The sequence below is a fragment of the Cyanistes caeruleus genome, unplaced genomic scaffold, assembly GCF_971803275.1.
Source record: "Cyanistes caeruleus unplaced genomic scaffold, bCyaCae1.hap1.1 HAP1_SCAFFOLD_386, whole genome shotgun sequence".
In the NCBI taxonomy this organism is placed as follows: Eukaryota; Metazoa; Chordata; class Aves; order Passeriformes; family Paridae; genus Cyanistes; species Cyanistes caeruleus.
The window spans coordinates 16,906-30,323 of record NW_028256139.1 but is presented as its reverse complement, the minus strand read 5'-3'; the positions used below and the strand labels follow the sequence as shown (position 1 = coordinate 30,323).

Below are 13,418 nucleotides of genomic sequence, written 5' to 3'. Positions count from 1 at the left end.
CCAGTGCATTCCCGCTCCCGTTCCCGCTCCGCTCCCGCGCAGGCCCCGCGCGCCCCGTCGGCGACTCACCAGCGCCACCCGCTGGGCGGCCGCGGGCAGGGCAGGGCAGGGCGGCCCCGCGCAGCCCCCGCGCCCCCCCGGCCGCGCTGTGGGGGACTCGAGGGGACCCGAGGGCGAGCGGGGACACGGCGCTCCGGGACCCCTCCGGAACAGAGACGGCATGAGGATGGCTGATGGACACCGAGGCAGCCCTAGGCCGTCACCCCGGGAGCTGCTCCTGCCTACGCAGGCCGGCGCCAGAGGCACCCTGGAGGACGCTGGCCAGGATCCCTCAGCAGTTGCTGCTGTTTTTCTTCTGGGGAAACAAGGTTACAGCGGGCATTGAAGTTACGCACCACCATGTGCAGCTACGTGAAAAGCTGGTTAAAGCCCGAGTAATCCTGTCTCAACCCTTCCTAGGCTGTCCATTCCCGTCTGGAGGCCGAGCCCAGGCCGGGCCTTGTCTCGCCCGAGGGAGGGATGACGAGGGGCTCTGTCCCGAGTGTGCTCCCTGTCCGGTGTGCACACTGCAGCAGCAGCCTTCAGGCAAAGGCTCTGGAATTAAAAGCTTCCACGTTACGCCTGTGCAAAAGGCACATCCGTATTGATGGAATGGCAAAAAACCGAACTCTGACAATTCTTTCTTTTCTTTGCCTGTTTGATGGCACTGCCGTAACAGTGCTCGTTGCGCACTGACCTTCTCTAATGACCGCAAACACGGCTAAAGAAAGAACCAGCACATTCCGTGGTGTGATGCAATTATAAAATCAGTTCTCCTAGGGAAGTTTTAGATGCCTTGCTTGACCTTTTCTTAGTATGTACAAGTCTGCATATAACACAAATTAAGCAACCTCTGAATTGTCTGGAGAGGTTCAAAGTGACAGTCACCTCTAAGCCATGGGATATTTGGCTTAAAATTGTTAAAAAAAACGTAATTTCTAGCGGTGGGGGCCTATCAGATATTGTACATTTAGTCTGGCACTGAGTACTTGAAGTTGGCTGTGAAGGAAATACACTTCAGTGTTTGACAAACAAGCAGCTGTGATTCTTTGAAGCTGGTCAGGAATTTGGAAGGCTAGAGCAATCTCAGAGCAAGGATTCATGAGCACAGGTGTGCTGCTCAAAGGTGAACGACACATGTGCTACAGAGCGCATAATGGAAAGGTTACCTAAATGGTAGCACTGGTCAGAGCAAAACCAGCACCTTCTGGAAAAAGGTGTTCCCGTCTTCTTTTCTGATTTGAATCTCAAACTGTTCCAAGCCATAAAATGCAATAAAATGCAGGGCAGTTAGCATGAGATTTATTTCAGAACAAAAAAAAATCTATATGAAAAATCATTAATTTTTTTTTTCTAATTTATTTTTTTCAATTTTCAAATTTCATCCTAGGTTTCGGAAACAAAGTTCAAGTAGTACTACACATGTCATGAAAAGGATGTATATATAGATTTTTATTGCATTACTATGTAAGTTTTCTATTTTCCTGGGCTACTTGGCCTTATTTGTTAACCTGAGCCTCATGTGCATAGTACAATAGAAGGATACTTTTATCAGATGGGATTGTTGATACATTCATGCTCAGGGTTTCCTTGCTGGTTCAGTGTCTTATTCACTAGTTCCCTGCTGTAGCAAGCATATCTTGTGTTTGAAACCTTGCATGCTGGTGGGAAACATCCTGGTCCTTTAGATGCTGCTGTAGGAAGATCCAGCTGAAACAACAGAGTGTGTGCTCAAGCAAGGACTGATCATGTGAGAAAGGCTTTGAGTCATCCAAGCCCAAAAGGACTGGTAAGGAAGAGGAAGCTGTTTAATCAAATGCCTGGTAGCAGGAGATGTAAATACATCCAGGCAAAGAGGCCGGTTTTGTGGATCACTTGCACAGCAGTTGTACTAAACTGGCTGGTGTCATTTGGAAAGCACGACAGAAAAGGTGCATACAGAGAGTTCTGAACCAAAGATGCTTCAATGTAGGATCTTTGGGTGGGCATATGAAATCACAGGTGGCATGCAGAAGTGCAAGCAGTGTTTGTTCTCCTTCTGAACCCAAAGTGGAATATCCTAGCATTAAAAACTGCGCTTTTTTAGGTGTGGCAGCACTGTGTGTGGCACTTGAGCTGCTGACAGTCAGCATTGAGAGAGGGAAGCTACTTCTGGGCAGTAGGTCCCTTTGCATGTGTGGAAGGCAGGGAGGCAGAATATAGGCTCTTCTCTTTTCACCAGCTGCATAGGAAACACAAGGCACTGCAGAGAGCAGCTTGGCTCAAGGGGTGCTCACCCTGGTGGGTGACTGCCAGCCTGCTGAGGCCACGAGGCCAGGAGAGCTGTGAATCCCCACCCCAGGGGCATGTCGGATGCTCGTATCTTCTAGCACACTTCATCTCAATTAAGGCACGATGAAACAGAACCTTGAGCAGCAAATGTGCCAAGGGGTAACTTGAGATAAATGTGCAGCTGCACAGATCTCCTGAAAGGGCGTGAGTTGCACATTTAGTGATTAGGGTGAGCTAATTGTATGTGCACAGGCAGTTGCCACAGCTCAGCTGATGTGTGGTAACTTACTAAACCACAGTAATGTGAGCTCTTTGAGTCATGAAACCATACCCAAAGTGTTTGCAGACTCAGGGCCTGAGAACCCATTGCCCTCCCGTTCCGTTGCACTGTCATCTCGAGGACAAGGAGAGGAATTGAAAACCTGTGCTGTATACTCTGATGCAAGATGAATTTCCCAAGGGATTCTTGAATTTCTAGCCAGAATTTCAAAGAATTTAACTATGTTTTCTTTTTAAATGACCATGAATCAAAATATTCATTTTAAGTGGGAATGTTTGGGAAAGAAAGAGTTCTGGAAATTTTCAGCCTAAACTCTAGTTCTTGTAAAAAAACATGACGAGTGATATTCAGAAAGCCTAAATTTCCCCCAAGTCTCTGGGCCTTGTGTTTCTCCAGCTATGAATCTCTGCAAGCCTTGAGCCATCTAGAAGGGAGCCTGTCCAATTTGGTGGAACTGTGGCTGGACTTGCTAGTTTCTAGGAAGCTTGAGGAGAAAATGATCTGCCAAATACTTTCACTCCTCTGCAATTTTCTCATTAGTTTTCTGTACACATGCATGTGACGTGACAGAGTTCAATTCAGCCAGGGGTCTGTTTGTTTGTTTATTTTCAGAATCTTCCTGATGCCAACCCTGTTGGCTTTGACGTGGACAGCATAGCTCAGATTCTGGCCCTGGTGATGTCAATGAGATCTTGCTATTGATCTTCAGACCTGAATTTCAACATACTGAGCTGCCTACAAGTGAGGGGTATAGAAATTCTTTGGGTAAGCTTTTCTTTTAAATTACTTTTTAATGAAACTGGAGATAAGACCATTTTTATTTAAGGCAAATGCATTGCTGAAAACACTGGAACTCGGGCCCCGTGATAAGGTATTTTTGTGTGTGAGAGCAGATGAAGTGAAGTAATAGAAACAACTGTAAAAAGCCTAAATGGTGGGAAATAACAAAACAGCCCCTTGCAGCCGGGGCAGCAGGGGTTTGGGCTCCAGCAGTGGCTGTCACACCGAAGTGTGTGGGGGTGGTGGCACCACTTTGTGCTCTGCAAGACAGGGCAATCTCAGGGCTGCAGCTGCAGCTGCTCTTCGCAGGTTTCCTACCCCGGCCTCTCTGCTGCCCACGTCTCCCCTCCAAGAGGATGCTGTTAGAAAAATATCCAAAAGACTCATTTCGTAGGACTTCTTCAGCTTTCTGTCCCTTCCCTGTGAAGGGTGTTGCCACCAACAGTAGATGCACACTCACTAGAAACCTGTGTAGGAACACGTATAACACCATTGTGTGCATTCCCTCTGTTTATTTGCTGCCTGCTGTTATGCTCAGTGTTGCCCTGGAGATCACAACATTTCAGCAAACACCACCTTGCTGTGCTCCCAACAGAGCCCTTTTCCCTCTTCTCTTGAGGGATGGAGTCACGCTTAAAAAAAGAAAGCAGGTATCTGGTTCTGGCTAGACCTTCATGGAATTTTTTTCCTATTTCTAAATAATTCCTAAGCTAAGACATTCCATGCAAAATTTCAACCCAGGGGAGCTGTCTGCATTCACACCAAGAACCAATGAGTAAGTATTTTGAGGTAGCATTAATTGTAATTGTGAGTATGACACCAGTATAACATTTAAAGTGTGAACATAAAATATGGCAAATCAGTCAGAGTATGGAACCACATTTGGAAAGTATTCAGCTGATGATGTTCCTGATCACATTGACAAATTAAAAAAAAAAATAAAAAAATTAAATTGCATGTGGAAATTTGCTCCTCCAGCCAATCTAAAGAGATACTTTTCTATCTCATAGTCTACAAAATTCCCTCACCTACTACCCAAATCACAGTTAAAAGAAGCTTAATTTATCCCTTAAAAAATAAAAATTAAAAAAATAGGTTTTACAAACCTTTATTCCTGCTCAGCAATCACACAGACATTATTAAATCTTATTGCAAAAGGGGCAAGGGGGGAAGGGAATGCCTCTTCTCAGCATTACAGCTGCAGCTGTTTGACAGAAGTAAGTGACTTCATAAACCATCCTGATTTGGCAGTAGAAAACCAGAGTTTTATGCTGTCTGCTGCACAGTCACGGGGCTGAGAAAGCTCTGCAAAGCAATCTTCACAAATGTTTCACCTCGGTTTATAAATACCTTTACTTCACCGTGTTAATGCCTCTTTTGCTTTGCTTTCCACTCACCTTCACTGGATCATCTAACAAGACCTTTTATTGCTTTAAAGTGATTGATCCCACTGGACCCACATATTTTTCTCCTTTTTCTTTTTTTTGTTTTTACTTTCCTCAGCAGAAGATACTGCACGTATACCTCTCCACTGATGAGTTGGCTTATTATGGTAAAACTCAGTAAAGATCTAGCAGACTGTCTTTACTTGCAACATAATGAGAAGGCTGTATACCTTCTCATGAAAGAGTCCATACTTAAGCACCGTTTTCTCTGTCTCTCTCAAGTGTTCACTGCATAAAGAATTACTTGAAAACACATTTTCCTGAGCTGTGATGAAAACAGAGAGATTTCTGATGGTTGTCTTCTCAGCTTCCACATTTCTGTATTCATTTTAAGACCTTATTATTTAAGAATGAATTCTTGCTCCTCCAGAGCAACTTCTGGAGACATTCCCAGCTCCTAATAACATGATTTTGGTATGAGTTTGATATGAGAAGGCTCTTCACTACTTTGCAGGAACACCGTTTCCTCTGGGAAATCTTCACTGATGTAAAGTCAGCAGGAGCTCTCGCTATAGTGAAATCTCCAGGATTCACCTTTCAAGATATCTGTTATTTTTATAGGAATGTTACAGCTCATAAGCTTTGCTCGTTCCTTGGGCAAGCAGCCTGCTCCTTCACATTGCCAGGGGATTTTGCAGGATTTGTCTCAGAGCAGATCAGACTGGAATATAAGAATCTGAGGGGAAAACTGCCAGTGAACAAATGAGTTTCTCAATGATGGTCTTCAAACACTGGTGAGCTTCATCTAAGTCTTTCTCAAATTGTTGTCCCTCTCTGTAAAGCCATACGACTACAGAAGTTTCTAAACTCAATGCTGTCGTAAAAGAACAAGCAAAAAGAAGTAAGGGAAAAATACTGCTCCACAAGCATTCTAGGCTTGATTTTCTAGGCAGAAATTTCCTGATTATGAGTGTTTTCTGATTCGGTGTGAGAGATCTTCAGGTTTGAGATAAATGCGTGTAACCATTAAATACCTCTGCAAGCTGTCTTGCCAAGAAGCCCTAGCTAGAAATTGCACCTGCTCAGTATTAAAGGGCACCTAGTTCCCCAGGCCTCCACAATTCATTTTTTTTTTAATTTTATTTCTGCCAGACAGGCCTTTTGCATCACAACTCAAGCAATTTAATTCCCTCTACCCTGTCAGGCAGGGGTAGGACCTCAGGGAACTCTTATATCCAGAGGTCTCTGGAGACCTCCCAGTGGCTCCTGAGGGGACTTTATGACACCAGCCCTTGGAGAAGCATCACTTCCATGCTGCGTGTTTCATCTGTAACATGAATGGGATCACCAGTGAGGCATGTGAACTTGACAGCTGTGGCCATTGCACACCATAACAAATTCTGAAGGCTTCCCAGTCCGCCAGAGGTAGCATGGTCTGCAGTATAGAAAGCACTGCTCTAATAGGTGCCTGTGATGGGGAGATGCCCTGCATGGGATAAATGCATTCCATAATGCAGTCAAACTAACATTGTGTGTTGAAGCTCATGGAACCCATTGTCTGCTGTGCTCAGAAATAAAAGCCAAGTGGAGCCAGTTTTTTGCTAAGGATATGTGGTGCTGCTGGCTGTAGGACCTTGCCTATGGCGGGGGCAGCCTTCTCCCTGTCCTGACCTGGGCCAGCATAGGTTTGTGAGTACTGTAAGGGGGTGTACATTTATACAATGACTAAAGGAAAGCATTCCCTTTTTCCTCTGTCTGCTCCCATCCCTCACTAAAAGAGCTCCATTTGACATAGACAATCCCAGTTTCATAAAGGCAAAAAGGATTTGCAGTTAAGGGTTAAAATGCAGGTTAACATCAAGACCAGGGCTGAGTGACTGCCCCAGCCAGCAGATAGAAGACATTTGTTATGGAAACTCTGGAACTGGCCATCCAAAACCTTTCTTGGGCCCTTCGGTACTGTACGGTAGCCTTCATAGATCTGCTGTAGGCAAGGTGAACTCACTGCTCTGGTACGTCCCTGTGCTGAAAAGCTGGGGAGTCCTGAGTCAGGAGCTTAGCTGAAAAGCAGTCTTTTTCACATATATTTCCAAAGTTTCCTTTTCAAGAAAGATTTTGATGTTTCCTTTGAAGGTCACCTTTCAAATCTGTTCTGTAAAGTTGCCTTAGATATAAAATCCTTACTCAAATATATGAAAAGGTCAAATAAATTGCACTAAGTAAACAAGCTGGCTTTGCTAGCTTTTGCAGGTGTCCAGCACATGGGAGTGTTAGGATACATGGCAGAGAACAAAAACTTAACTTATTTATCTCCTTTCAGTAAAAGTGGGCAGTAACTAACTGAAGAAAAAGTTCCAGACTAAAAAATTCTTTCCATTTTAGCTTCAGGAAATAGGCCCCTTGTGAGCTGAACTGATAGAGAGCAACAGCTCCTGTGGTACTTTGCCATTTAAGAGAGGGTAGCAGGAATATTTGCAGTAATTTAATTTTAAGTGTTTTCAATTGGAGGACAGGAGCAGATCCTCCCTGCAGCTTTCATTTGTCAAGATCCATATGTTTAGACAGATGAGTTAATAAAGAACCTCCCTCAGAATAAAAACAACATGGCCTACTAGTTTCAAGGCTAATTTATGGCTTAAAATTTTCCACTGCTCTGGGTCTGTTTTATGCAGTTGTCACTCAGTGGTAGGCTGAAGTTTCAGGATGTTTCTGATGGCCCAGCTTTTCTTTTTGAACCTTAACATAAAATTGATATTATCCACCAACTTTCTCTGTGTTTATGAAGAAGGCACTTTTATAAAGGCTTCCTTGGAGAAGATACAAACGGCCTTCTTCCATCTTTTGTTTTACTCAGAGATGCCCACCTGGCCCATCCAACAGATTCCTACAGCTGGCTGTTACAGACAGCTGCCTTTTTCTTCAGCACACAGATTTTAGACCCAGGCCTGCTGCCAACCCTCAACATTTTTTCTTAATCTCCATGCGTCCTGGTAGACAAAATTTCCACTGAAGGCAGAGTGGCAGGGGTGGTGCCCTGGTCCAGGTGCTGGATGTGCTCCCTGATTAGCGGGCCAAAATTTGGGAATCATGGTTGGAGTGCCAGAGCTCCTAATGTCCATTTCTGGTAATTCAGCGCTACCACGCCCACTGACCTATTTTATATATTTCCAGTAAAAATTCTCAGCATAGCTCAACTTCTGGAGGAATAAAATGGCCATTTTAGAAAGTGATTCCTGTGGTATTCCTTGGGTGCATGAAAGTCTAAGCTGAAACCTTTTCCCAGAGACTCTTCGTGGGGTTCAGTGGGGAGCAATAGGAATGGTTTATCTGACCCAGCCTAGATGGCTGCTATAGGATGAACTGAAGCTGGAGTGCCTCTTTCTCTCTGATGATCCTAAAGGGAAACATGGTTTGAGTCCTCAGGAAACATCATGGGACAGATAAGCCCCACTTCAAGTCTGTATTTGTCTCTCTCTGTTTTCTAAAAAGGTCGCTTTTGAAATGTATCCCCTAAGACAAACACCACTGAGAATGGTGGAGTTTTTAATAATTTCTTGTAAAGTTACTGTTCCTGTGGAAAAAAAGAAATCCCCCAAGCCCCTCATGTAGTTTGTTCTGCAGTTTGTAACTGCAAAACCTTTTTCTAACACAGCAGGTGCAGATTCATGCAGAGTGCAGAGCTATTATATTAATAAAATAGAATCACCTAAGCGTATTTCCTCTGAGCTTCCAGAAAGATCTTGGAAGCATTTCCTCACTTGAAAAAGTTCAAATTGTTCATTTGTCAATATTAAAAGAAAAAAAAAAATAGCCACACAAACGAGTATTGATGCCTACAGCTTGCAAATAACTTTATGGAGGGTGAGACAATTTTTTCCAGCATCACTCTTCATATTAATTACTTTAAAAAATGAACATTCAAAGCTATTGGGTCCAGGAACAACTTCATAATATCAGTGGCTGCAAAATGAAAAACGTGCATGTTGGCACATTTGTTCAATCTGTGGTGGCAAGCAGGGACTCTGCTGCTGTTTTATGTGAATTTTAATGAAAGCAATTTATCTCATTTCCGCCAACCCAAAGCCATTATTTATAAATCAGTCATCAGATCTCCCGCATAAGGAAGAACGAGTTAGTTTGGTACTGAGAACCAATCTCTGATTTGTGGCAGGAAATCAGCAACCAGAAAACAAGCTTATTAACTACCATTAGAAATGTCATCTAGCAACTGCCACCCTTTCCATATTCGTCACCCAAAATGGGAAAATCTCCAGGGTGAAAAGCCCTGGGCTTATGCTATGCTGAGCAGCTGGCACAGCTTTCTGGCTACACGAGCCATCGCTGAGGACATCTCCAGGTCTTCAGGTCACCTGTGGCCAAAGCCTGCAATGCCTGGTGTGCTGCTGTTTGGCCTTCAGTGAGCTTGTGGTGTCTGTTTTGTTCCCTAGGGATGGGTCTCTCTCTATCAGGAAAACAAAGCCTGTGTCTGGCACCACTGCGGCAGACTTAGCAGAGGCAACGCGCTGCCCTCCTGCCAGCCTGCCAGGAGCCTGGCAGAGCTGCCTCTGCCATCACTTGAGTCTTGTTGATGTGACTCACTCTCAGTACAAACCAAGTGCCACTGGGCTGATTTCACAGCAACTGCACTGTTTCACCTGGATGAGAGATCCAGGGCAAGAGACCTTACAGGTGGATATGTGGGCCCTGTGATGCTGCCCCTTTTGTCTTGGAGTGCCGAGCCTTCTGCCCTGACCTTTCTGTGTGCTGGGCAGAGGAGCAGCACCATAGCATAGGGCAGGAGAAGCTTTCACTGTCAGAAGTTTTTTTTATTATCCCTCTCTGCCAATCTGGCCCCTTTTAAGGACACTATTTTCTTTTCCCCCTTAAAGAAAACACCGTGGCTGTTTTGCAATTGGGATGGCTATTTTAACTTAGCGTGATTTATATTCCATTCCCTTCTGGCTGCCGTTGAGATTGGCCCAGTCCTATCCACTACACATTTCTGATTTAAAACTGCCTTCACAACCCCTTGGTAACTTCAGCACAAGAGACAGGATGTTATCAAAAAGCTGGAGTAATGCATAGCTGCACCTGAGCACAGCCAGGGCAAGCCACACACTGCTATTTTGGGAAGCTTTTATACCTTGTATTTTTCCTTTTCAAAAGCACTCATATTGCTGCTTAAAATACAGAACCTATTTTTAAAAGAGGCTGTTCTGTTCACCTTGGCAGTGTGTAATTACAGGAGAGAGACATCACGGACATTAATACAGGGCGCCTTTGTGGAGGCAAAAGGCACGAGGAGTTCGCTTGTGGGTGTGATGCCAGTAATCAGCTGGGTAGGCAGTGGGGTGAAGGGGTTACCTGGGTCCCTGGAGGGGGGAAAGGGGCCCCTTGCCCTTCCCCATCTCCCATCTCCTCTTCAGCTAAGCCATCTCTACAGTCGTACTGCAAATTCACAAATGACTTGCTTGCTGTCAATAGCAAAGAGTTTTCTTCAAGTTCTTATGAGGGAGCCACTTTTCATCAGAAATTAACACCTGCCTTTTAATTGCTGAGGACTAGCACTGTCTAATGTGCACCGGAGTGCAGCACAAAGTGTTGTTCCCAGTACCCGCACAGGATGAGCTATTTCAGTGTGTTCTTCCCATTCCTTGATTCTGTATTTTCTTCAAGCCTATGTCTGTCTGTTTTGGGACTATTTTATAGAGTGGTTTTTTTGAACCAGTTCAGCTGATAAATCAACTAATTGGGGAAAAACAAGGAACAATCTCAAAACAAAGGGGATAACAGGAAAATCAGGTTTCCCAAGAAGTAACTGAAAGAGATATAACTATAGCAATAAATGAGAACTATCAAATACTGATTGCTAGCATGAGTGAGTGTCTCTGGGCCACAAACCTGGTGCTTTCCTTCAAATACAACGTCTGGAGGGGTATGTTATCAGGGGCTGCCATTTTGAAGGGACTTTGGCCAGTTCATCCTCTCAGAGCTTACCTTTAAGGGCTTGTTCATTGGAATTTACAAAAAGGTTTTAATATAAATGGAACCCTTGGAATCCAATTTACCTCAAATTCAAATCTGCAGCAGTGAAAGTACTTGCAATAAAAGGCGCTGGTTACCTGTGACACAGCGTTTGAGGAAACCTATTGTAGAATGTACCCTCACTGAAGAAGGATTGGGATGGAAAGTCCCAGGGTTTAACAGTTCATGATAGTTCATGGGTTTTCAGCGAAAATAGGACCTAACTTATCTTCAAGTAGAATATGAGAATCAGAATCCAAAGTAAACTGTAGTCCCAGTGGTATCTAAACACATGCTTTCATGCAAGTAGATGTTAAAGCTGTTCTGGGAAAGAAGAGGAAGAAAATAAAACCTTCATTGAGATGGCTGTATTTCATCAAGCAAGCAAAACCCAAATGTCATTAGCCTTGTTTATTATAAATTATGAGCAACAAAGAAGTTACTGGAAAATTAGTATTGCAGAACTCCAATCTGTCACTATTTTCCTATTTTTAAGAGTAATGTCTGACTATTTAATTTAATTTTTTAACGCACTCTTTTTATTTTCCAGTATATCCCTTCTACCTCAGCATGTATTTATTTCCAGTGGACTCCCAGGTGGATCTTCCTGAAAGTACTTGGAACCAAATGTTTAAAGGTTGGTCCTGATTCTTAGTGACTGAGCTTATGAGTGAGTTGTATCTTGATTTGAAATAGCTTGGATTTAATTTTTAACAAATTATGAACAATCACAAAGCTGGCCACAGTACAAATGAAAACTTCATCCTGCAATATGTCAAGTTCATCACCCAGATACTGAAAAACAAAAAGACACAGCAAAACTTCATTCACAAAGATTTACCCACCAGATGAGACTTTAAAGTGGTTACGTCTTTCCTGCTTCAGAATGTCCCAGTTTCCCACATTGTACTGGTCTTTACTGGGAAAATTGTCATAGAAGCAAAAGAGCAAATTCTAGTTTTAGTTCACCTGGCCCAGCAATTGGTATCTACTACTGATGGTGCTTCTGTGGCATGCACCTTTGGTACTAAAAGTTAGAAAAGAACTGCCATCTTATTCTACATGGTATACCCAAGACATAATAAGGTAAAAACCTTTTGGACAATGCCATGGGACAAGGAGAGATATTGGACTTGGACAAATAAACCCATGAATCACAAGCCCATACCTAGGCTTTTTCTTAGACTTCATTCTGGGCTAATATGCATAACAATTGTATTAATTGGAAAACTGAGGATTTTTCCAAGTATATGTTCATTTGTCCTCTAATGCTGGATATATATTGTGCTAATTTTGAAAAACTGTGAGCTCTGTGGGTCAGTCTTATTCCACTTGCAGGTTAAATCTCTTTATCCTGTGGCGCTTTTTGGCTCCTTGAGGACTGGAGAATAGCTTCACAGTTTAAGACTTTATGTGCATTTCTAGAAATTTAGACGTATGAAACTGGCTTCTGAAAAAGCTCTAAATAATCTTTCCAGGCTACTGAGCATGTCAGTAAGCCTTCATTCTGCCAAAAAAGCTTTTTTATCCCCTGAATTCCTGTGATGCAACTGCACTTAACTGTCAAGTAGCTTTCTGTTTTACAGGTTTTAGACTTAAACTACTTAACTGAAAATGGCTGTAACTGAAACTCTTGCAGGTCACGTGGCAAGACCCAGTATGAGCAATTATGGGTGCAGTCCACTGCCATTCTGTCAGAAATCCAAGATCAGTGTACTTCTTGTCTTTCTCTTACTTAGGCTTGAGTGAAGAGGAAGAGGATTCTGCTGTAGGAGAGGCATCAGGAAATGTTCTACATGTAGAACATAGGAAGTTGCTTTTACTAGCAGGGACATCTTGCTGTGCAGAGCCATCTCTTGAAGTGTTTCATATCTTTCCAGCGTTGGCTGGGCCAGCCCACCTGGCCTGGGCTCACCAGGGCTGAGAGGTAGGTCTCCACTCTCTTCTCCTTCCTTATGGCTCTTCCCCAGAGCTCTTCTCTCTCCTTCCACCATGCTCTGACACCTCCCTCTCCTCTCTTGGTCTGTGCCAAGCTGGGCCAGACCTGCTGGTGCTGGAGATTTGGGTGTGGAAAGGCTGTGGGGAAGTTAGGGAGCTGCAGAAGCCCAAAGGAGGAGGAGAGCCCCTGCCTGGTGCCTGATGCAAGCAGGGCACCCAAACTGGCCACCAGCATTCCCACCTCTCTTCCTGCTACAGACCTGGGTGAGGCTTTTTAACCCAGTTTGGCTCTTTCTCTCCTTCTTCCTTCTTATCTCTGGCTCTGTGGTGGGTAGCCACCTGCCCCACCTGCCTCTCCAACACCCCCTGGCAGGTTGAAAGCTGGGGGTCTTTGGGAGGAACAGGAGGTGACTCCAGAGCTTGGGGTTGTCAAGCCTCTTGCACAGGGTGGTATAAATTCTCCTGTGGTCCCTGCCAGGAGTGGGTTTGCCGTGGTTGGCCCAGTCAAAGGGCTGAGGTGCATGTGGAGTCAGCCCTCTGATGGCTGCATTATAAACCTCAGTGCCGAGGATTTTACAGTGTGTTTCAACATGTAATTTAAAATGAGAGCGAGGGCCAGGAGCAAAGTCCTTCATTCCATACCCCTCCTAGTTTAGGGGATGGTCTGGTTGATACTCCTGCATCCCATGCCAGGTGCCTCC

At 44.2% G+C, this 13,418-nt stretch overlaps 1 long non-coding RNA gene across 2 annotated transcripts; it reads left to right on the top strand.

Moving 5' to 3' along the window:
* The first annotated feature begins 162 nt into the window (after positions 1–162).
* On the top strand, positions 163–12,703 carry LOC147645392 (uncharacterized). 2 transcript variants are annotated; one of them, XR_015282382.1, is made up of 5 exons: positions 163–368; positions 1,430–1,506; positions 3,203–3,355; positions 11,330–11,416; positions 12,519–12,703. It is a non-coding gene; the product is annotated as an uncharacterized LOC147645392 (long non-coding RNA). The 2 variants fall into 2 exon arrangements; XR_015282381.1 differs by having other exon boundaries at positions 163–1,506.
* Positions 12,704–13,418: the final 715 nt, after the last annotated feature.